This window comes from Triticum urartu, chromosome 6A, assembly GCF_056163025.1.
Source record: "Triticum urartu cultivar PI428250 chromosome 6A, HENAU_Tu73, whole genome shotgun sequence".
Lineage (NCBI taxonomy): Eukaryota > Viridiplantae > Streptophyta > Magnoliopsida > Poales > Poaceae > Triticum > Triticum urartu.
Window position 1 is genome coordinate 260,311,591 of NC_141878.1, and position 25,937 is coordinate 260,337,527.

Sequence of the window (25,937 nt, forward strand, 5' to 3'; positions counted from 1 at the left end):
TCAAGGAAAATAACACTAGGGTAAAAGTTCTTCCCACTCCTAGGAGATGTGGTCTTGATGTTGATCTTCTTCAAAAGGAGGCCTTGATAATCCACAAGGATTCTTCTCAAGATGGGGGCTTTGTGACGCCCGGATATTTAAGCTACAATAACCCTTCACTAATATTGCCACTTCACCACGATTATTGTTGCCAATCCTCACTTGATCCAAATCATGATTCAAAATCAAATTCAAAATTCAAAGTCAAAAATTCAAATTTTCCAAATATGAAAACTAAAATGTTCAAAGTGTGGCAAATAATCCCTGGATATTTGTCATGTTGGAACCAACCTCTTTTAGATTCCTAAAGTGTCCCTAGAATTTATTTAGTGGTCCAGCAGCATTTAAAATTGGCCTTTTCAATTTCTAAAAATAGCTGGACACTCCCAAATGCTTTGGAACTTGTTGTAACAACCCAAAATGTCGCTCTGTATTTTTGTGCCAAATTTTGTGGTAAAAAAACTCATTTAGTAGCTCAAATAAAAGCAAAGTAGTAAAGAATTATTGTAAAAAAACCTAAACTACTGGTGGACTGGGCTCTAGATCAACAGTGGGAGTCCAGCCCACCTTGCCACTTCCTCCTTCCTACTGCTCACCAGGAGCGTCATGGACGCGTGAGCCCCGTCCATGGCCATGGATGGCCACAAGGCGGCAATCCGCCCCTGCCCCCGACCACAAGACGCCGGCAACCCCCTCCCCACGCCCTTGGACGAACCCTAGACCCCCAGATCCCCTCCCCTCTCTCTCGTTCCCCTCGCATCACTGTTGCCGCGTTCATGACCACCCGTAGCTGCTGCCGCAATGGCCATCGCCGTCGTCACGGTCTCCGGCTACCCCACACCTCACCACCATCTAGGAGTTTCGCGGGGGTCGTCTTCATCGCCTCCAACTCTGGATCTGAGCTGGGAGGCCGTAGCTCGTCGTCTTCGCCTTCTTCTTCTCCGTCGGTTGCCGATGGATGCTGTCGTCGATTCTCCATCATCAGAGCCACCCCGAACCCACTAACCTGCCCTACCCGACCGTGGTGAGCTCCTCGCTCTGTGCCCCGACTTTCCCCCTCGATCTGTTGCCTTAGCCACGCCTTGAGCTCGCCGTGGTCAACATCCCGCGCTCGTGCTAATCCTACTGCCACCGCACGTTGCACGCGCCATGAACGCGTACGCGTGCTCGTTCACCGCACACCTCACCCCGCTTGCTGCTCAGTGGCGCCCGCTCGCCTGCTTCCACACGCACCGCCTCGCCTGGACCGCGCCTCGACCAAAGCTGCCGTGCCCAGGCGCGCCCCTGCGCCACTCTGTAACACCCACGATGCGGCTATATCTCCCACGTGTTAGAGCACGACTTAGAGGCATAACCGCATAGTAGGCACTAGCATTTATGGTGGCTAACTTACGCAAATGAGAGCGAGAAGAGAAGCAAAGCACGGTCGTGAACTAGAAGTGATCAAGAAGTGATCCTGAAACTACTTACGTTCAAGCATAACACGGAAACCGTGTTCACTTCCCGGACTCTGCCGGAAAGAGACCATCACGGCTACACATGCGGTTGATGCATTTTAACTAAGTTAAGTGTCAAGTTCTCTACAAACCGGACATTAACAAATTCCCATCTGCCCATAACCGCGGGCACGGCTTTCGAAAGTTCAAAACCCTGTAGGGGTGTCCCAACTTAGCCCATCACAAGATCTCACGGTCAACGAAGGATATTCCTTCTCCCAGGACGACCCGATCAGACTCGGAATCCCGGTTACAAGACATTTCGACAATGGTAAAACAAGACCAGCAAAGCCGCCCGATGCGCCGACATCCTGATAGGAGCTGCACATATCTCGTTCTTAGGGCAACACCGGATGAGCAAGACGTCAGGCTGGCATAGACCCTGGTTGCCCAGGGGGCGCCAGACATCGCTCAGGTTGGACCAACACTTAGAGAAGCACTGGCCCAGGGGGGTTAAAATAAAGATAACCCTTGAGTCTGCAGAACCCAAGGGAAGGCGACATGTTGTTAGCGCAAATGTACAACCAAGGTTGGGCCTTACTGGAGGAGTTTTATTTAAAGCGGACTATCAAGGGGTTCCCATTATAACCCAACCGTGTAAGGAACGCAAAATAAAGGAACATAACACCGGTATGACGGAAACTAGGGCGGCAAGAGTGGAACAAAACACCAGGCATAAGGCCGAGCCTTCCACCCTTTACCAAGTATACAGGTGCATTAAAGTAACCAAGATATAATAATGATATCCCAACAATATCCATGTTCCAACATGGAACAAACTTCATCTTCACCTGCAACTAGCAACGCTATAAGAGGGGCTGAGCAAAGCGGTAACATAGACAAACAACGGTTTGCTAGGAAAGGTGGGTTAGTGGCTTGACATGGCAATATGGGAGGCATGATATAGCAAGTGGTAGGTATCGCGGCATAGCAATAGAGCGAGCAACTAGCAAGCAAAGATAGAAGTGATTTCGAGGGTATGGTCATCTTGCCTGCAAAGTTCTCCGAGTTGACGTAAGCTTGATCCTCGTAAGCATACTCAACGGGTTCCTCGATCACGTAATCGTCTCCCGGCTCTACCCAACGCAAGAACACAAGCAAGGGAAAACACAATCAACCATGGTGCAATGCGCAAGCAACATGATGCAAAACATGGCATGATATGCGGGATGTAATATGCAATGCATATGCGGGCTTAGGAAGGAAAAGATTGAACCAGGCCTCAACTTGGAAAATCAAGTGCGCCGCTGGAAAGATGAGTTGATTTCGGTCGAAATCGATATAAAGATCACCAGAATCGGATGCATAATTTGCAAATGGCAAGCAAAACAATAATGGCACAATCCTGCGATTACAGCACGATGCCATCTAGAATGCAACAAGAAACTAAGCTACTGCACTCCAACATAGCAACAAAGCACATGGTAGTGATCTACTCAAGATGCTTGACAAAAGATGAACACTGAGCTACGACTAAATCACACAAGAGTAGGTTCAAACAAGCATGGCAAAAGTGCAAAAGATATCAGCTTCACAGACTTAGTGAAAATACTAACATGCCAGTAATTAACATCAGGAAGCAATGTTTAGAGCAAGATAACAACATGCTACAGGATCAGATCATAGCAATACAAGGCATGGCATGAATCTACTCAAAGCATATAACAAAAGTCCCTTACTGACCATAAGCCAAAAAGGATCAGAAGATATGATGGCACCCATGTAAACATAGCAAGTTTGGTTAACAGATTCAGACACAGCAGAAAACTGGACATGGCATAAACAGAATTATGAAGGCATGTTTGCAAGCTCGATGCACTCAACACAAGGTATTGCATGACAAACTAAGCATACTCCCAGCAAGAAGACATGATCAAGAAGCTAACCATGGCAAGAACAAGTCATAGCATGCATGGATCAACTACAACAACCTTGGCAAAATTGATTAACACGTAAACAATCTGCCAGGAACATTTTATAGGAAAAGTAGAGCAAGATTTAGTCATGCTAGGTTACTCCATAAATGCAAACAGGGACATGGATGGATAGAGCACAACCATATATCAAAATCATCCTTACTGAACATACTCAAAAGAAGCATGGATCACTCTGTAGCAGCATGAATACATGGCATTAAAATAACAGCAGAGCAAATACTTGGTGAAATTCTAAGTCCCTGAAATCAGCAATAACACGAGAGCTACTTTGCATGCTTGTGCTAGTCACCACATTGATCACAAAAATACATGGCATACACCCCTGTAAAGATGGCATGGCATAGCCCAAAACACATGTAGAACTCATGCTCATATGCAGCACACAATAATCATGGCAAAATTGACAAATGCTCATAAACTGATAAAAATCATGAACTAACATTTTATAGCACTCTTGGATCAATAATTTGGGCATCAAGATGGACTCAAGCAAGCATGGCACAATGGAACGAAATGAAGAGGACATCCAAATGAACATTTTGATATATCATGCACGCAAAACGGAGGGACGAGCACAAAGTTATGGCATGTCGAACAGAGCTAGAAAATATCTCAGAAAATAACTTAGAGAAAAAGAGGGGAAGGTTAGACCTCAAATCTAGGGTTTACTCCAGCACGGATATCGAGGATCACCGGAGGACTTCGCCGGAGAGGAAGAAGAGGTGGGCGTGGAGCTCGCCGACGCGGAGGGTCTGGGGCGGCGCGGCCGGACGCGCTCGCCGGGGCAGCGCGAGCGGCTCCTGCCGGGGTGGCGCGGGCGGAGACCGGCGACGTCAACCGGCGAGGAGGCGGCGGATGGAGCTAGCGGCGGGCAGCGCGGTTGCCGGTGCCGACGGAGATGGGCCGCGCGGGCGGCGCGTGCTCGCGGCGGCGGGTGCGGAGGAGAAGGCGGCGGCGTGCGGGGGCCCGGGCCCGGTCGCGGCTCGGGCGGGCCGGCCTCGGGCCCCGTCGGTCGGCGGCGGGCGCGGAGGAGAGAGAGGGAGGAGGCCGGCTGACGTGGCGACGTGTGGTTGGAGGAGAGAGGCGGCGGGGTGACGTGGCGGCTACCGATTGGTCGGGGTGAGGTGGCCGGCGGAGTGGACATGTCCAGCGCGCGGAGGAAGAAGATCTAGGGTTCGTCCGCGAGATTTCGGAGGGAGACACATATATATAGATAGAGGGAGCTAGGAGAGTCCAAATGATGTGTAGTTTTCAGCCACGCGATCGTGATCGAACGACCAAGAGGATGGAGGGGGTTTGGATGGGTTTGTGGGCTGACTTGGAGGGGTGTTGGGCTGCAACACACACGAGGCCTTTACGGTTCCCCGGTTAACCGTTGGAGTATCAAATGGACTACAAATGGCACGAAACTTGATAGGCGGTGTACCAAGGCCGCTTGGAAAATCTCGGTCCAATCCGAGAACGTTTAACACCCACACACGAAAAGAGACAAAAGGGGACGCCGGAGGACGTAGGAGTGCCGGATTGCAAAATGGACAACAGGGAAAATGCTCGGATGCATGAGACGAACACGTATGCAAATGAGATGCACATGATGAAATGATATGAAATGCATGACACGCAAACAAATGACAAGGCAACAACAACGAATAACTGGAAGACACCTAGCGCAACGGTCTCGGGGCGTCACAACACTCCACCACTACAAGAGGATCTCGTCCCGAGATCTAGGATGGCACCGGAGGGAAAACGGAAGAGGAAGAGAAGAGGTAAAACTAAGTTGCTTCTTTGACAAACGAGTGAAACCAAAGAACCTTGAAAGTTTAAACCATTTCGAGAAAATAATACCACGGAGATGAACGAAGTTGAAAACACCCCATTAGAAAAGAGGAACAAGGAAGAACAAATTCGGACAACACTCCGGTTGGAAATGGAAGGCAAAGAATATGAACTTCGCAAAATGAAAGCACTTGGATGAGACTTCGGTTAGAAGAGGAATGATAGACACAACACTCCGATTAAAACAAGATAGAGAAGGAATAAGAATGATATAATTTGGGCAGCATTCCGACTGTAAATGGAAGGAATTGAACAAGATTTTGACAAAACAAGATGATGGGTTGAAGAGAGCAACAACATAAAGCCTCCAGAATAAATAAAAGAATAGAATGGATTGAACGGAGGGAAACAAGATCTTGAGAGAGCACACTTACAACAAATGCTAGAACGGAGTTGTTGGATTATCAACAACGAAAGGATAAGCTTGATGTGGGCTTATAGAAGACATCTCAAAATTATGAGGTGAAATTCTGCCACTAACGGAAACAATGGATTTGGATTGATATGAACAAGGAGACGAGAAACTATTTCACCGGGAGGATAAATGAAGAACTTGGGTCATTTATAAGCACCATAAATAGCAACAATCCTTGGGGAAGGCTTAAGGTGAAAAATGACACAAGATAACCCCAACGAAGAGATTGATTGGTTGAGAAGAAGTCTTGAGCGAAGAGAAAAATGATGGATTTAGGTATGCCACTCTTGAGAACTTGTGAATCATGAAACACGAAGGGAAATTATCAAGAATGACATAACACCACCTCAAAAGATGAGATATGAAAGAATTGCACTTCGGAATGCAAGATGAAGAATGCTTGAGCTCCTTGAAAAGAATCTTGATGAATGCTTCGAGAAGGAATTAAATCCTTGATGAACCATCATGTAAAACCTCCATGAAGAACTCCGGTAACAAACGGATGATCAAACGAAAGGAAAGAGAAGTTGAAAACACAAGGTGAAGCCTTGCGATGATTTAGATGGAGCTTCGCAACGAGATAAAGCGGAAAAACTTGGAACTCCGAAAAAGAAAAGATGAAACAATTTAAACCAAGAATTTGATGAGCCTCTGGAATAAAGGATTAATCACTTGAATGAAACAAAGAATAAGAATTACATTATGCTTATCCTTCACCAATTTAGATTGATGACAAGCCACGGATTTGGCATACTACTTATTCTCGTTGAAAAGAATTAAAGAGAGATATAGCGCAAACTTGGGAAGGTCTTCAATGAACCATCGATAGGATTTAGAAAGAATGAATGAATTGATATGATAACCAAGGAGCAGAACTCTCGAACAAACTACCGTAAGAATTGAAAATGAAATTAGCAAAGGCACAATTCACCGGGAAGAATTGGAAAGCGAATGAAGGTACTTGAAGGAATTTAGATACATGAGAACGAATAGATCACGAGCTGATTAGAGAATACTTGAATGATGCACCGGTAAGATTTGGAGAACGAGCATTGAAAGATGAGAATGAATAAATCTTATGAAATGATAGCCTCCGGAGAATCAAACTGGCAAAGGTTCCTGAAATGCTCCGGATGGTTGAAAAGAATTCTCACAATCGAAAACAATTATGAGAGGATGGCACCAAGCTAGAACCACGAATCTTTGAGAGAACGGATAGGATTTGGAGGAGAAACTTTTCTCCGGTCTTCAAATCCGAGAATGACGACGAGAAACGCCACCAAGAATTGTTGAGATACTCCGGGATGACGAATAGAAAGGTTGAGCCAACGATGAAAAGAATTTAGAAGATCTTGGAGAAAGCATTTGACTGATGATAACTCATTCTTACGTCAACTTTGAAATGAATTTAGGTTAGCTCCGGGAAAATTAGAAGAATCAGGTAAGATCCTGGGAAAAGACCTGTGGGTTAGGGCCCACTCAAAAGAAACACCGTTGAGCGATTTAAAAGATAGATTGCACTGGTTGAGTTAAATGGCTTGAATAAGATAACAACCTCGAGATAGATTTGAACGGATCTTGAATGAAAAGACGAGCCTTCTGAGATATCTTCAGCACTCCCGAACACATGAATAGCGAGAAGTGAATGATTATGAGGTGCACCGGTATGAGAAGGTATTTGAAAGGAGGAAAAGGGATATGATCAACACCAAAAGCTTTATTTGAATCCACCGGAGAAGAAAGAGAACGAATAATGATGAACTAGTAGAACATCTTCATGAGAACCACCGGGTAAGAATATTGACCAAAAAGAATGGAGAGACTTCCCATCAATAAAAAGGGTACTCAATTAAGTGATCTGAGTCCTTGAAGAAAAAGGGTGGGAGGGCGGGAAAAACAAAGGCAACTTGGGACGGATGAAGCAAACACCGTTGAGAAGAACTGATAATTGATCTTGCGGATGTGGAGAATGAAGATATCATCTCGAAGAGAATCGCATGGGTTGAAAAGAATTGACATGACAAACTCGATGATCAAGAAGAATTGGTACTCACATAGGAGTATGAGAACACCATTTAGGAAAGGTATGGAATCAACATTTGCCTTCGAAGCAACTCAGATACCACAACTCAAAACAAAACAAAGGATTGGCTTGCAAAATAAGCCGGAACAAACATATGATAGATCCCGTATCGTATCATGTGTCTTTTGGAAAGATATTCTAGGAGCTACTTGAATTCCCACTTATAAACTCCTGAAACTTTCTGGTTATGCAATCAGGTGTTGGGGATACAGGGGAAGCATAATATCTCACCCAAACCAACAAATCCTACATCCAGCTTTATCCATCCTTCAACACATAACCAAGAAACCTTCAGAAATCATTTACCTCAACCTTCGAAAAGCATCCGTTATACGAGTTATGGCAATACTCCTGAACTCCCGCCGCAGTACTAGGTGGCGTCAAGGTTATCTCACCAACAACTGCATAAAAGAGATTTTCGATGTCGGCGAAACTCAGGTATTGCAGAACTGCAACGATAAAATTGTGATGACAACACCTCGGAGCTCAACTCCCCGGGACACTGCCACAACCCCTAAATGTCAGGAGGCACCAAGAACAATGTTCTCGTCACAAAACCATCGAAACGATCTCAAGATACCCGCGTGATCCTAAATTTTTTTAGTGAAATTTGAGAAGAGAAGAGTCAAAACTCTACGTCAGGAAGCCTCACCAGAGCGACGAAGGGACTGAGGAGTAAAAAGAATCCTACTCTCCGATATATATAATCCTAAAAGACTCAAAACATTTTTTCTAGACTCAACAACGCCAACGATTCGATCAAGCAGGGGGCTCCTAAGTCGGGGAAGGCTCTGATACCAACTTGTAACACCCAGGATGCGGCTATATATCCCACGTGTCAGAGCATGACTTAGATGCATAACCGCATAGTAGGCGTGTCACAAGCGTTGTAATCTTTACACATCCCATGTACTGAATAAGAAAGGGATAAAGAGTTGGCTTACAATCGCCACTTCACACAATACATAAATATAGCATTACATCATCCAGAATAAAATCAAGGTCCGACTACGGAACCAAAATAAAGAAATACCACCCCTAATGCAAAAGATCCCCGACCGCCCCGACTGGGCTCCACTACTAATAAACCGGAGACGAAACAACACAACGAACACGATCTTCATCGAGCTCCCACTTGAGCTCAGCTACGTCATCTGCACTGGGATCAACGACACCTGCAACTGGTTTTGGAAGTAATCTGTGAGTCACGAGGACTCAGCAATCTCACACCCTCGCGATCAAGACTATTTAAGCTTATGGGTAGGGAAAAAGGTAGTGAGGTGGATCTGCAGCAAGCACTAGCATTTATGGTGGCTAACTTACGCAAATGAGAGCGAGAAGAGAAGCAAAGCACGGTCGTGAACTAGAAGTGATCAAGAAGTGATCCTGAAACTACTTACATTCAAGCATAACACGGAAACCGTGTTCACTTCCCGAACTCTGCCGGAAAGAGACCATCACGGCTACACACGCGGTTGATGCATTTTAATTAAGTTAAGTGTCAAGTTCTCTACAACCGGACATTAACAAATTCCCATCTGCCCATAACCGCGGGCACGACTTTCGAAAGTTCAAAACCCTGCAAGGGTGTCCCAACTTAGCCCATCACAAGCTCTCACGGTCAACGAAGGATATTCCTTCTCCCAGGACGACCCGATCAGACTCGGAATCCCGGTTACAAAACATTTCGACAATGGTAAAACAAGACCAGCAAAGCCGCCCGATGCGCCGACATCCTGATAGGAGCTGCACATATCTCGTTCTCAGGGAAACACCAGATGAGCAAGACGTCGGGTTGGCATAGACCCTGGTTGCCCAGGGGGCGCCGGACATCGCTCAGGTTGGACCAACACTTAGAGAAGCACTGGCCCAGGAGGGTTAAAATAAAGATGACCCTTGAGTCTGCAGAACCCAAGGGAAGGTGACATGTTGTTAGTGCAAATGTACAACCAAGGTTGGGCCTTACTGGAGGAGTTTTATTCAAAGCGGACTATCAAGGGGTTCCCATTATAACCCAACCGCGTAAGGAACGCAAAATAAAGGAACATAACACCGGTATGACGGAAACTAGGGCCGCAAGAGTGGAACAAAACACCAGGCATAAGGCCGAGCCTTCCACCCTTTACCAAGTATACAGGTGCATTAAAGTAACCAAGATATAATAATGATATCCCAACAATATCCATGTTCCAACATGGAACAAACTTCATCTTCACCTGCAACTAGCAACGCTATAAGAGGGGCTGAGCAAAGCGGTAACATAGCCAAACAACGGTTTGCTAGGAAAGGTGGGTTAAAGGCTTGACATGGCAATATGGGAGGCATGATATAGCAAGTGGTAGGTATCGCGGCATAGCAATAGCGTGAGCAACTAGCAAGCAAAGATAGAAGTGATTTCGAGGGTATGGTCATCTTGCCTGCAAAGTTCTCCGAGTTGACGTAAGCTTGATCCTCGTAAGCGTACTCAACGGGTTCCTCGATCACGTACTCGTCTCCCGGCTCTAACCAACGCAAGAACACAAGCAAGGGAAAACACAATCAACCACGGTGCAATGCGCAAGCAACATGATGCGAAACATGGCATGATATGCGGGATGTAATATGCAATGCATATGCGGGCTTCGGAAGGAAAAGGTTGAACCAGGCCTCAACTTGGCAAACCAAGTGCATCGCTGGAAAGATAAGTTGATTTCGGTCGAAATCGATATAAAGATCACCGGAATTGGATGCACGGTTTGCAAATGGCAAGCAAAACAATAATGGCACATTCCTACGATTACAGCACGATGCCATCTAGAATGCAACAAGAAACTAAGCTACTGCACTCCAACATAGCAACAAAGCACATGGTAGTGATCTACTCAAGATGCTTGACAAAAGATGAACACTGAGCTACGGCTAAATCACACAAGAGCAGGTTGAAACAAGCATGACAAAAGTGCAAAAGATATCAGCTTCACAGACTTAGTGAAAATACTAACATGCCAGGAATTAATATCAGGAAGCAATGTTTAGAGCAAGATAACAACATGCTACAGGATCAGATCATAGCAATACAAGGCATGGCATGAATCTACTCAAAGCATATAACAGAAGTCCCTTACCGACCATAAGCCAAAAAGGATCAGAAGATATGATGGCACCCATGTAAACATAGCAAGTTTGGTTAACAGATTCAGACACAGCAGAAAACTGGACATGGCATAAACAGAATTATGAAGGCATGTTTGCAAGCTCGATGCACTCAACACAAGGTATTGCATGACAAACTAAGCATACTCCCAGCAAGAAGACATGATCAAGAAGCTAACCATGGCAAGACAAGTTCATAGCATGCATGGATCAACTACAACAACCTTGGCAAAATTGATTAACACGTAAACAATCTCCCAGGAACATTTTATAGCAAAAGTAGAGTAAGATTGAGTCATGCTAGGTTACTCCATAAATGCAAATAGGGACATGGATAGATAGAGCACAACCATATCTCAAAATCATCCTTACTGAACATACTCAAAAGAAGCATGGATCACTCTGTAGCAGCATGAATACATGGCATTAAAATAACAGCAGAGCAAAGACTTGGTGAAATTCTAAGTCCCTGAAATCAGCAATAACACGAGAGCTACTTTGCATGCTTGTGCTAGTCACCTCATTGATCACAAAAATACATGGCATACACCCCTATAAAGATGGCATGGCATAGCCCAAAACACATGTAGAACTCATGCTCATATGCAGCACACAATAATTATGGCAAAAATGACAAATGCTCATAAACTGATAAGAATCAGGAACTAACATTTTATAGCACTCTTGCATCAACAATTTGGGCGTCAAGATGGACTCAAACTAGCATGGCACAATGGAACAAAATGAAGAGGACATCCAAATGAACATTTTGAAATATCATGCATGCAAAACGGAGGGACGAGCACATAGTTATGGCATGTCGAACAAAGCTAGAAAATATCTTAGAAAATAACTTAGAGAAAAAGAGGGGGAGGTTAGACCTCAGATCTAGGGTTTACTCCGGTGTGGATATCGAGGATCGCCGGAGGACTTCGCCGGAGAGGAAGAAGAAGTGGGCGTGGAGCTCGCTGGCGCGGAGGGTCCGGGGTGGCGTGGCCGGGCTCGCTCACCGGGGCGGCGCGGGCGGAGACCGGCGACATCGGCCGGCGAGAAGGCGGCGGATGGAGCTGGCGGCGGGCGGCGCGGTTGCCGGCGCCGGTGGAGACGGGCCGCTCGGGCGGCACGTGCTCGCGGCGGCAGGCGCGGAGGAGAAGGTGGCGGCGCGCGGGGGCTCGGGCGCTCGGGCCCGGTTGCGGCTCGGGTGGGCCGGCCTTGGGCCCCGCCGGCCGGCGGCGGGCGCGGAGGAGAGAGAGGGAGGAGGCCGGCTGACATGGCGACTCGTGGTTGGAGGAGAGAGGCGGCAGGGTGACGTGGCGGCTGTCGATTGGTCGGGGTGAGGTGGCCGGCGGACATGTCCAGCGGCGGAGTGGACATGTCCAGCGCGCGAAGGAGGAAGATCTAGGGGCGTCCGTGAGATTTCGGAGGGAGACACATATATATAGATAGAGGGAGCTAGGAGAGTCCAAATGAGGTGCGGTTTTCGGCCACGTGATCGTGATCGAACGACCGAGAGGATGGAGGGGGTTTGGATGGGTTTGTGAGCTGACTTGGAGGGGTGTTGGGCTGCAACACACACAAGGCCTTTACGGTTCCCCGGTTAACCGTTGGAGTATCAAATGGACTCCAAATGGCACGAAACTTGACAGGCGGTCTACCGGTGGTGTACCAAGGCCGCTTGGCAAATCTTGGTCCAATCCGAGAACGTTTAACACCCGCATATGAAAAGAGACAAAAGGGGACGCCGGAGGACGTAGGAGTACCGAATTGCAAAACGGACAACGGGGAAAATGCTCGGTTGCATGAGACGAACACGTATCCAAATGAGATGCACATGATGACATGATATGAAATGCATGACACGCAAACAAATGACAAGGCAACAACAGCGAATAACTGGAAGACACCTGGCGCAACGGTCTCGGGGCGTCACACGCTCGCTTTGCCCCGCCTAAGCGTGCGCTGCCCTCGCCCGCCCACCGGCGCCTGCTTCCACCCACGCCTGTGCGCCTCCACTCACGTGTGCTGCTGCCGGACCCTGTAGCCGCTGGCCGCGCCTGCTGCTCGCTCCGCGTCGGTGTCCTGCTCCTCTGCCGCCTACAGCTCGCCGCCTAGCCATGCCTCTCCTCGCCCCGCGCGCGTCCGGCCGCTGCTAGCCCCGCGTGGCCGCTTAGCCCCGTGCGTCGTGCTCGCGGCCCTACCTCTCGCCGCTCCGGCTTGCAGTGTGTCACCACGGCTGCCCTGGCCGGCGCCCAGGTGGGTTCGCCCATGCGAGGCGCCCCTGCCGCCCGCGCCCATTAACCTGCCTCGCTAGGCCACTTGGGCCTATGGCAAGTGGGGCCGGACCCCCTGTTGTTAAAAAAAGAATTAAGAATAATAATAAATAAATAAAAATATTAATTAATTAATTGACTAAATTATTGTGTTTGATTAACCTAATCAATTAACTAAACTAATGGAACATGTTTAGTTAGCCTTAGTCTATGACAGGTGGGTCCCACTGGACCCACAGGCCAGGTTAGACTCTAGTCAGCTGGGTTTGACCTGCTGACATCATGGTGATGTCAAGTTGACATCACCTTTCACTGTTCTGGATAATGTTTGATTTAAATAATTAAATAAACTTAGAAAAATGCCTAAAACTTTGATAAATCATAGGAAATAAACCGTAACTCGGATGAAAATACTTTGTACATAAAAGTTGCTCAAAACGACGAGACGAATCCGAATACGCAACCCGTTCATCTACCACACATCCCTAGCATAGCGAACACGTAAATTTCCCCCTCCAGTTCATCTGTCCGAAAATGCGAAACACTGGGGATACTTTCCCGGATGTTTTCCCCCTTTGCCGGTATCATCTAGTACTGCGTTAGGTCACCCCTAGCATCGCGTATTGCCATGTTATGCTTTGTGATGCTTTTGATTGCTTTGTTATTTATTGTGTTCCCCCTCCATTACTTCTTTTCAGTAGACCCCGAGACTGCCGGCGACCCCAGCTCGACTACGGTGTTGACGACCCTTCCTTCTTGCCAGAGCAACCAGGCAAGCCCCCCCTTGATCACCAGATATCGCCTATTCCTTCTCTCTACTGCTTGCATTAGAGTAGTGTAGCATGTTACTGCTTTCGTTAATCCTATCCTGATGCATAGCCCGCCTTTGCTACTACCGTTCTTACCTTTGCCTGCAATCCTAAATGCTTAGTATAGGATGCTAGTATTCCATCAGTGGCCCTACATTCTTGTCCGTCTGCCATGCTATACTATCGGGTCGTGATCACTCGGGAGGTGATCCCGGGTATATACTTATATACATAATATGTGATACTTGGTGACGAAAGTCGGGTCGGCTCGTAGAGTACCCGCGAGTGATTCTGGTGTGGGGGCTGAAAGGACAGGTGGTTCCATCCCGGTAGTGGTGGGCCTGGGTTCCCGATGGCCCCCAACTGTTACTTTGGGGCGGAGCGACAGGGCAGGTTGAGACCACCTAGGAGAGAGGTGGGCCTGGCCCTTGTCGGCGTCCGCGGTTACATCAATTAACACGCTTAACGAGATCTTGGTATTTGATCTAAGTCTGGCCACTGGCCTATACGCACTAACCAACTATGCGGAAACAATTATGGGCACTCACGTCGTGGTATCAGCCAAAGCCTTCTTGACGTCAGCGACTGAGCGGCGCGCGCCGAGTTGGACCACGTAACGCAACTTCCTTTGTAATGGAGGTTGCTAGGTCTGCTCACCGGCCGCGTACGCAATGTGCATGTGTGCAATGGGCGATGGGCCCAGACCCCTGCGTGCATAGGATTTAGACCAGCGTGCTGACCTCTCTGTTGTGCCTAGGTAGGGCTGCAACGTGTTGATCTTCCGAGGCCGGGCATGACCCAGGAAAGTGTGTCCGGCCAAAGGGGATCGAGCGTGTTGGGAAATGTGGTGCACTCCTGCAGGGAAGTTTATCTATTCGAATAGCCATGTACCTCGGTAAAAGGATGACCCGGAGTTGTGCCTTTACCTTATGACAACTAGAACCAGATACTTAATAAAACACACCCTTTCAAGTGCTAGATACAAACCAGTGATTGCTCTCTCACATGGCGACAAGGGGAGGATCGCCGGGTAGGATTATGCGATGCAATGATACTTGGTGAACTTACCATCTACTCTTTTCTATATGCTTCAAGATGGAGGCTGCCAGAGGTGTAGTCTTTGATAGGACTAGCTATCCCCCTCTTATTTTGGCATTCTGCAGTTCAGTCCACAGATACTATCCATTTCATTGATACCAATGCATATGTAGTGTAGATCCTTGCTTGCGAGTACTTTGGATGAGTACTCACGGTTGCTTTGCTACTTCTTTTCCCCTTTTCCCGGTTATTGTGATCATATGATGGAGTCCAGGAGCCAGAGGATCCCGAGGTTGATTCTACGTGGAGTTCGACTTCGAGGAGTAGTTAGGAGGTCCCAGGCAGGAGGCCTTTCCTTTTCGATCGTTGCTACTTTTGTGCTAGCCTTCTTAAGGCAAACTTGTTTAACTTATGTCTGTACACAGATATTGTTGCTTCCGCTGACTCTTGTGTTTTCGAGCTTATGTATTCGAGCCCTCGAGGCCCCTGGCTTGTAATATAAAGCCTGTATTATTTTAATTTGTGTCTAGAGTTGTGTTGTGATATCTTCCCGTGAGTCCTTGATCTTGATCGTACACATTTGCATGTATGATTAGTGTATGTTCAAATCAAGGGCGTCACAGGCTTGATCTCCAAGGGGAGGGGATACAAGGAGAAAAGCTCTCTACTGTATATCAAATACTTTTCTATCCTCTCTCATGAGCTAGGAGGTGAGTACTTAAAGGCTAAGGACAGAATGTGAGGGAGAGAGGGGTACAAGGGTCAAAAGGCCATAGTGCACGCAGGCACTCTCGGAGGGGTCCGGGCACCCGGGGTAAAGGGGCCCGAGCACCCGGACCAGTCAGTGGCCGGCTGTAGGGGGGCGAGCACCCGGGGGTTCCAAGCCCGGGCACCCGGAGTGGCGCCAGGCGGCTAGGGGAAGGAGGCCGGGTACGCGGGGCGTGGCTCGCGACACTAGGCGGGAGGGCCGGGCACTCGAGGCTCCAAGGCCGGGCACCCGGGGTCGGCTGGGGCAGCGGCCAGGGAGGGGCCCGGCACCCGGGGCCCTCATGGTCGGGCACCCAGGGTGGGCAAGGGCCGCGCCCAGGTTGAGGCCGGGCACCCGGGGCCAAAGTGGCTGGGCACCCAGGGCCAAAGTGGCCGGGCACCCGGAGTGTCCAGGACATCTCCATCTTTGTCCTTCTCGCTCCTTTCTTCCTTCCCATCCTCCATAGCTGCTTGTACCTCCGTCCTTGCCTCTTCACAGTCTTCTTCTTGATACCTGAGCATGCATAACACTTCCGTTTAAGGTATGGCCCAACTCTCGTGTGAATTCGAATGGAGCTCGAAGAGGAAGGAGTTAACCTCGGTTTCGATGGCACATGCGCGAGCTCTTGTCATTGGTCCTCTTAGTGCTTGCGATGGTGATGGTGTGTCCATGGGGATGGTCGAGTGGTGCTCCGCATCATCTCCCCCCTGGGAGAGATCCGTCTGCGGATCGTGATCTTCATCACCATGGAACTTGGCCAAGTATTTGACGTTGAAGATGTCACTTACGTTGTACTTGTGACGTGGAATGTCGATCTTGTAGGCGTTGTCGTTGTAGCGTGCGAGCACCTTGAATGGTCGATCGACTCTCGGAAGTAGCTTGGACTTGAGCTCCTTGGGGAAGCGGTCCTTGCGGAGATGTAACCATGCAAGATTGCCCGCTTGGAACACCATGGGTGACTATTGATGTTGAGCTTGGAGGCGAGGCGGTGTACTTGACGCTCGATCATGGACCTTGTTTCTTCATGCATCTTCTTGAAGTAGGTGGCTCTTGCGCTAGCGTCCATGTTCGCTCGTTCTTGTAGCGGTAGAGGAAGGATGTCCAACGGAAACAAAGGGTTGAAACCGTAGACAAGCTCAAAGGGGGACTTACCGGTAGTAGAGTGAGTTGCGCGGTTGTTGGCGTACTTGGTGATGGGTAAGCACTCCTCCCACTCCTTGATGTTCTTCTTGATCAACACGCGTAGGAGAGTGGCGAGCGTCCGGTTGGTGACTTCCTCTTGGCCATCGGTTTGAGGGTGATATGCCATGGAGAAGAGTAGCTTGATTCCAAGCTTGGCGCATAACGTCTTCCAAAAGTAGCTTAAGAACTTGACGTCTCGGTTTGACATAATTGTCTTTGGCACTTTGTGTAACCTCAAGATTTCCCTACAAAAAAGATTTGCAACATGTGAAGCATCGTCTATTTTATTGCATGGGATAAAATGAGCCATTTTAGAGAATCGATTCACAATAACAAATACGGAATCCTTGCCATTTTGAGTCCTAGGTAATCCAAGCACAAAATCCATGCTAATATCTTCCCATGGTTGATGTGGAATAGGAAGAGGCATATGTAAACCATGGGATTGAGATTGTGACTTAGCTTTGCGACATGTAGAGCACCGGTTGGTGAAGCGTGAGACATCGCGAAACATCTTGGGACAAAAGTAGTTCTTGGAGAGTGTGGTAAAAGTCTTGTCGTGTCCAAAATGTCCCATGAGTCCTCCTCCATGAGCCTCTTGCAAAAGTAACAAACAAAGAGAAGACTCGACATACATAGTTTGTTAGCTCTCATTAGATAACCATCTTTGATATAATATCGTTCCGAAGATGTATGCGTCGCACACTTAGCAAAAGGGGTAGCAAAAGACACATCACTCATACAAATCTTTGATATGATCAAATCCAACAACATTCAATTCAAGTTGAGTAATTAACATGCATTTGCGGGAAAGAGCATCCGCACAACATTCTCTTTGCCCTTAATGTAGTTGATCACATAAGGGAAAGATTCAATAAATTCACTCCGTTTAGCATGCTGTTTATTCAACTTGGTTTGACCTTTAAGGTATTTAAGTGTCTCATGATCGGTGTGTATGACAAACTCATGTGGGCGAAGATAATGCTCCCAAACATGCAACACATGCACTAAAGCATACAATTCTTTGTCATAGATGGGATAATTAAGTTGAGCACCGGAAAGTTTTTCACTAAAATATGCAATGGCTCGCTTTTCTTGCATCAAAACTCCACCAATTCTATTACCACTAGCATCACAATGAACCTCAAAAGTTTTGTCAAAGTTAGGCAAAGCAAGAATCGGAGCATGAGTAAGAAAAGATTTGAGCTCATCAAATGCGGTAGATTGAAGGGTCCCCAAACATAGGGAGCATTTTTCTTACTCAAGGCATGCAATAGTGCGGTGATAGTGCTAAAATCTTTCACAAAGTGACGATAAAAACCCGCAAGACCAAGGAAACTATGCACTTGTTGCAAATTAGTTGGTTGTGGCCAAGTTTTAATTGCTTAAGTTTTTGACTCATCAACATGAACACCCTTGGAAGAAACAACGAAACCCAAGAAAACAAGTTTGTCAACACCAAAGGTGCATATTTCCATGTTGGCATAAATACGTTCCTTGCGAAGAGTTTGCAAGACGACCCTAACATGATTTACATGATATTTGATGAATTTGCTAAATACAAGTATGTCATCAAAGTAGACCACAACAAACACTCCAATGTATGGACGAAGCACGAAATGCATAAGACGCATGAAAGTAGCGGGAGCTTCCGATAAACCCATAGGCATAACTAACCACTCGTACAAGCCAAATTTAGTTTTTAAAGCGGTTTTCCATTCATCACCTTCTTGAATGCATATTTGGTAATAGCCACTTTTAAGATCAATTTTGGAGAAAATGGTGGCAGCGCTAAGCTCATCTAGCATATCATCAAGGCGAGGAATGAGGTGCCTATAATGAACAGTGATAGCATTGATGGGTCTACAATTGGAGCACATGCAAAAAACTACTGTCTTTCTTAGGCACAAGGATAACCGGAACGACACAAGGACTTAAGCTTTCACGTACATGACCATTGTCAATGAGTTGTTGTACTTGCCGTTGGTTCTCCTTAGTTTCTTCGGGGTTGACGCAGTATGGAGCCTTGTTAGGAAGAGGTGCGCCGGGGATGAGGTCGATCCGATGTTCAATGCCACGTAGAGGAGGAAGACAGGGAGGTAGCTCATCGGGAAAGACATCTGTGAATTCCTGCAACAAGTTAGAGAACACTAGAGGAAGAGGATTAGGAGTGTTAGTTTTTGCCACCTCATCTTTACATAGTAGGACATAGTGGATGATACTCGATGGGTTCTCACACACTTCTCTCGTCTCTCTTTAGGAGGACTAAGTTTTTCTCTCTTGGCGAAGAGTCACTCAATTTGGGCTTGTGGCGCTCACTTTCTTTATGATGGTTCACTCTCTCATTAGTATCTCCCCGATGTGTGGAAGCTTGCTTGTCGGCGATCACTTGACTTGGTGACATTGGTCGTAACACGTACTCCTTGCCCTTTGTCTTAAAGCTATAGTGGTTCCCAGTGAATTGTGCCTTTGCTACTTTCATTTTCAATTCTTACGGTGTTTCGTTCAAGATTTCTCTTCCTTCGTTATCATATCAATTCATTCGTTCTTTCCAATCCTACGGACAGATCGTTGAAGACTTTTCTCAAGTTTGCGCTATATCTCACTTAATCCTTTCTACGAGAATAAGTAGTATGCCAAATCTGTTGCTTGCCATCAATTTAATTGATGAAGGATACGCATAATGTAATTCTTATTATTGTTTCATCCAAGGGTTCTAATTTCTTCTTTCAGAGTTGTTAATCTTTCTTTTATGGAGCTCCAAGTTATTTCAATTATATCATTTCAAAGGTTCATCTAATCATTGCAAGGCTTCTCCCAGAGTTCTTTTCAACTTTCCCTTTCGTTTGATCATTCTTTTATTACCGGAGTTCTTCATGGAGGCTCTACATGGTGGTTTGTCAAGGATTCTTTTCATTCTTCATTTGTTCTTCAAGATGTATGAATTATTTATGTATTGTGTGAAGTGGCGATTGTAAGCCAACTCTTTATCCCTTTCTTATTTAATACATGGGATTGTGTGAAGATTACCCCTCTTACGACAAATCTACCATGTGGCTATGCCTCTAAGTCGTGCCCCGACATGTGGGAGATATAGCCGCATTGTGGGTGTTACAAGTTGGTAATCAGAGCCATCCCCGACTTAGGAGCCCCCTGCTTGATCGAATCACTGACGTTGTTGAGTATAGAACAAAATGTTTTGAGTCTTCAGATTATATACATCGGAGAGTAGGATTCTTTTTACTCCTCAGTCCCTTCGTCGCTCTGGTGAGGCCTCCTAATATAGAAGTTTTAACTTTCCTCTCCTCAAATTTCACGAAAAATAAATTTAGGGTCAATCGGGTATCTTGGAATTGTTCCGATATTTTTGTGATGAGAACATTGTTCTCGGTGCCTCCTGACATTTAGGGATTGTGGCAGTGTCCCGGGGAGTTGAGCTCCGAGGTGTTGTCATCACAATTTTATCGTTGCAGTTCTGGAATACCTGAGTTTCGCCGACATCAAAAATCTCTTTTATGTAGTTGTTGGTGAGATAACCTCGACGCCACCTAGTACTGGGGCGGGAGTTCAGGAGTATTGCCATAACTCGTATAACAGATGCTTTTCAAAGATTGAGGTCCATGATTTCCGAAGGTTTCTTGGTTATGTGTTGAAGGATGGATACAGCTGGATGTAGGGATTGTTAGTTTGGGTGGGATATTATGCTTCCCCTGTATCCCCAACACCTGATTGCATAACCAGAAAGTTTCGGGAATTTATAAGTGGGATTTCAGGTAGCTCCTAGAATATCTTTCCAACAGACACATGATACAATATGGGATCTATCATATGTTTGTTTCCGGCTTATCTGCAAGCCAATCCTTTGTTTGTTTTGAGTTGCGGTATTCGAGTTGCTCCAATGTCAAGTGTTGAATCCATACCTTTCCTAAGCGGTGTTCTCATATTCCTATGTGAACACCAATCCTTCTTGATCGTCAAGATTGTCTTGTCAATCCTTTTCAACCGACGTGTTCCTCCTCAAGTGGATCCGATCAATTTCAACATCTGCAAGATCAATTCTAAGTTCTGTCAATGGTGTTTGTTTCATCCGTCCCAAGTTGTCTTTGTTTTCCCACCCTCCCACCCTTTTTCTTCAAGGACTCAGATTTCTTAGTCAAATATCCATCTTATTGATGTGAGGTCTCTTCTTTCTTTTCCTTCAATGTTCTTATCCGGTGATTCTCAGGAAGATACTAATGGAGCTTCAAGTTCATCATTCTTCGTTCTCTTTTCTTCTCCGTTGGATTCAATTCAAGCTTTCGGTGTTGCTCATACATTTTTCTTCGTTTCAAATGTTTTCTCATGCCGATGCACCTCTTAATCATCCACCTCTTGCTATTCTTGTTTATCTGGAGTGCTGAAGATATCACAGAAGATTCAAGTTTCTATTCGTAATCCTTTCAAGCTATTTCGAGGATGTTATCTCATTCAAGCCATTTAATTCAATCGGTGCAATCTCTCTTTTAAATCATTCCAACGGTATTTCTCGTGAGTGGGCCCTAACCCACAAGTCTTTTTCCAGGATCTTACCTAACTCTTCTAATTTTCCTAGAGTTACTCTCAAATTCTTCTCCAAGTTTCACGTAAGAATGAATTATCATCAGTCATATGTCTTTCTCCAAGATCTTTCAATTTTTTTTCCTCGTTGGATCAATCTTTCTATTCTTGATTATTCCGGAGTGTCTCAACAATTCATGGTGGTGTTTCTCGTCGTCATTCTCGAATTTTGAAGACCGAAGAAGAGTTTCTCCTTCAAATTTTATCCGTTCTCTCAAAGATTCACAGTTCAAGCTTGATGCCATCCTCTCATAATTATTTTCGATTGTGAGAATTTTTTTCACCCATCTAAAGCAATTCAGGAGTCTTTTTAGTTTGATTTTCCGGAGCCCATCATCTCAGAATTATTCATTTCAGCTTTCAGCTCTCGTTCTCCAAATCTTACCGGTGCATCGTTCAAATATCCTCTAATCAGTTCATGATCTCTTCGTTCTCATGTATCTAAATCCCCTCAAGTATCTTCTTTCGTTTTCCAATTCTTCCCGGTGAATTGTGCCTTTGCTACTTTCATTTTCAATTCTTACGGTGGTTCGTTCAACATTTCTCTTCCTTCGTTATCATATCACTTCATTCGTTCTTTCCAATCCTACCGACGGATCGTTGAAGTCTTTTCTCAAGTTTGCACTATATCTCTCTTAATCCTTTCTACGATAATAAGTAGTATGCCAAATCCGTTGCTTGTCACCAATTTAATAGATGAAGGATATACATAACATAATTCTTATTATTGTTTCATCCAAGGGTTCTAATTTCTTCTTTCAGAGTTGTTCATCTTTATTTTATGGAGCTCCAAGTTATTTCAATTATATCATTTCGAAGGTTCATCTAATCATTGCAAGGCTTCTCCCAGAGTTCTCTTCAACTTTCCCTTTCATTTGATCATTCTTTTATTACCGAAGTTCTTCATGGAGGCTCTAAATGGTGGTTCGTCAAGGATTCTTTTCATTCTTCATTTGTTCTTCAAGATTTCTCTCGAAGTTAAGTTCCGCCAAGCTATACTCTAAAATAAACATGGTGTTCAACACATGTTTTGTTTTGAGGAGTTCAAGTATTCTTCATCTTGCATTCCGAAATACAATTCGTTCTACCTTATCTTTTGAGGTGGTGTTATGTCACTCTTGACAATTTCCCTTCGTGTGTCATGATTCAACAGCTGTCAAGAATGAGATAGTTAAACCCATCAATTTCTTCGAGCATGAGCTCTTCTCAATCCATCAATCTCTTCGTTGGAGTTATCTTGGGTTATATTTCACCTAAAGCTTTTCCTAAGGATTGTTGCTATTTATGGTGCTTATAAATGACCCAAGTTCTTCATTTATCCTCCCGGTGAAATAAGTTTCTCATCTCCTTGTTGATATCAATCCAATCTATTGTTTCCATTAGTGGCAGAATTTCGCCTCAATTTTGAGATGCTTTTCAAAAGCCCACTATAAGCTTATTCGTTTCGTTGTTGGTTTTCCAACAATTCCGTTTTAACCTTCTTGGAAGGGTGCTATCCAAGCTCATTTGTGGCAGAAGTTGGCATTTTATTCTACATTCTTTTATTCCAATGAGCTATCTTCTATTCTTTCTTTCGGAGGCATTGTGTTGTTGCTCTCTTCACTCATCGTCTCGGATTGTGAGGACCATGTTCTTTTCGTGCTTATCCATTCAAGCGGAGTGTCGTGTCCTCTTTTCAAGTATCCTCTCATCTTGTCTAGTTCATGTTCAATTCCTTCCATTTACAGTCGGAGTGCTGCCCAAATTATATCATTCTTATTCCTTCTCTATCTTGTTTTAACCGGAGTGTTGTGTCTATCATTCCTCTTCTAACCGGAGTCTCATCCAAGTGCTTTCATTTTGCCAAGTTCATATTCTATGCCTTCCATTCTCAACCGGATTGTTGTCGCAATTGATCCTTATCGTTCCTTCTACATATCGTTTCAATCGGAGTGCTTGCATCTACCTCTTGTCCATTGTAACACTTTTCTTATGTCTTTCAACCTGCAAGGTTCTCGTAATGTTCGTTGTTACTCTTTTCTAGCGGAGTGTTTTCAACTCTGTTCATCTTCGTTATATTCTTTCTTTCAATTTGTTCAACCTCGCAAGGTTCTTTGGTTACACTCATTTGTCAAAGAAGCAACTTAGTTTTACCTTTTCCCCTTCCTCTTCCGTTTTCTCTGGTGCCATCCTTAGATCTCGGGACGAGATCCTCTTGTAGTGGTGGAGTGTTGTAACACCCCGAGTCCGATGCGCCAGGTGTCTTCCAGTTATTCGCCGTCGTTGCCATGTCATTTGCTTGCGTGTTGCATTTTGCCTTGCCATCATGTGCATTGCATCATCATGTTTTCGAAACTTGCATTCGTCCGGGTCTCCCAGTTCCTTCTGTTGTCCATTCTGAGCCCATACACACTTGCACGCGCTCGCGACACGTCCGAAATATTATTTTGTAAGTGGCCGAAAATGTTCTCAGAGTGGGATGAGAGTTGGGTGCGGTCTTGTTATGTGTAGGTAGGCCGCCTGTCAAGTTTCATCGCATTCGGAGCTCGTTTGATTGCCCAACCGTTAAACTTATAGCGGCATTATAGCCGGTCAAACGTCGGACATTTTCGGTCTCCGAAAACCCGTGTCGGGCTGCATCTCTCCCCCTCCTCTCAGCCCAACCCTCCTACACAGCCCACAAACCCCACCTAGTCCCCCCCCTTTGTCCGGAGCCGCACGATCATGATCGGAGGCTCTGAAACGCTCCAAAAACCCATCCAAACCCTAATCCTAGCCTCCTTTCCTATTTAAACCCCCTCCCTTTCCATTTTTGGCAGCCTCCTAACCCCCTCCTTGTTTTCCGTGCGGCCCCAATCATCAGCGCCGCTACTCCCCTATGTTTCCGCGCCAGCCACCGCATCCCCGCCACTTGGCATGCTCCGATTCGCAACGCCTTCGCCAGCCACCGCGCGCAGCCAACCCCTATGCGCCACGTCGCCCCTGCCTCCCTCCACCACGTGGCCTACTGAGTCCGCACGCGGCCCGCCGCGGGCCCGACCGGGCCGAACCCCGCCGCCGCTCGCGCCCGACCAGCCCGAGCGCCCCGCTCCCTCCTCCCGCCGCCTCTGCCCGACCCTGTCGCCAGCGCGCAGCTGCCGTCGCAGGAGACTGCTCCACCGTGCCTCCGTCAGGTCGTTACCACCCCCAGTCGCCTTCTCCTTCTCCTCTCTCTCTCTCTCTCTCTCTCTCTCTCTCTCTCGCAGGCCTCACCATCTCTCTCTCCCTCTGCATGCAGAGCCGCCATGGCCTCGGATCTACGCCGCCATCGCCGGAATCCGTCGTCAGCCGCCCGATACGGCCTCCCCGTTGTAGGATCCGGGAAGCTCACGCTGCCCCGCGTCCATTCAGGTCGGATCACGCTCCTCCTCGACCCCACTGCACCTCCGCGCCGCTGCTCCCTAAATGCGAGGAGGAGACGCGCCCGATCCGCCTCGTTTGCTCGTCAACGCCTGCGCGTGGGCCGTGACCCACCCGAGGCCCAGCACTCCAGCCGGCCTGCCTCATCCCAGTGCCCTGGCCCAGCTCCAGATTCGGCCTCAAGGCCCAACGTGAGTAACCCCCTCCGGTCCCTCTCCTGTACACTATCGGGCCAGCTAGTTTCGGTCCAGTGTTTTTTTTCATGCGTTGCAATTTTGTCTTTTATTCAGGGGAAACCAGTTTCGCAGTTTAGTCCCTAGAATCATGCATCTAATAACTTCTCATCCATGCATTGGAATTAAACAAACTTTATATGTAAAATGCTTAGAATTCTGTCTACTTTCATAATATGCCACTTTCATCCATGTTTAAAATGTTAAACTTGTTGTTTGCATTAATTTGCTTAAATGCCATGTTAATATGTTTTATTTCATAACTAAATAACCGTAGCTCCTTTGTAAATAGTCTTTATATGTAATTGGGGTGGAAAAATGTCTAGTTTAATATGGTGGCATTACTTTGCATGTTTAACAACTCTAAAATATGGTTTAGGGCAGAACATTACCAAATCCATAAATTGCATATGAGGATTTTCCAGAATTGTTGTTTGTTATTTCCAGCCTCATTTATACTTGCCTAGATAGGTAGTTTTCATATGCTTCACCCCTTGCCATGTTTAATAACATTTAATATTTTTGGGTACATAAACGTGAGTGAACTAAATGTTTGAATGTGGTGTTTCGTCAATATGCAACTCGTTGCATATTGAGCTCCACTAAATTTGTAGTATAGTTTGTGCATATTGCCATGCCATGCTCATTAAACCGGACATGCATCATACTTGGTTGTGCATCATGCCATGTTTATGTGATGGTTGTTTACTATGTTGCTTGCTTCTTTCCGGGTTGCTTCTCT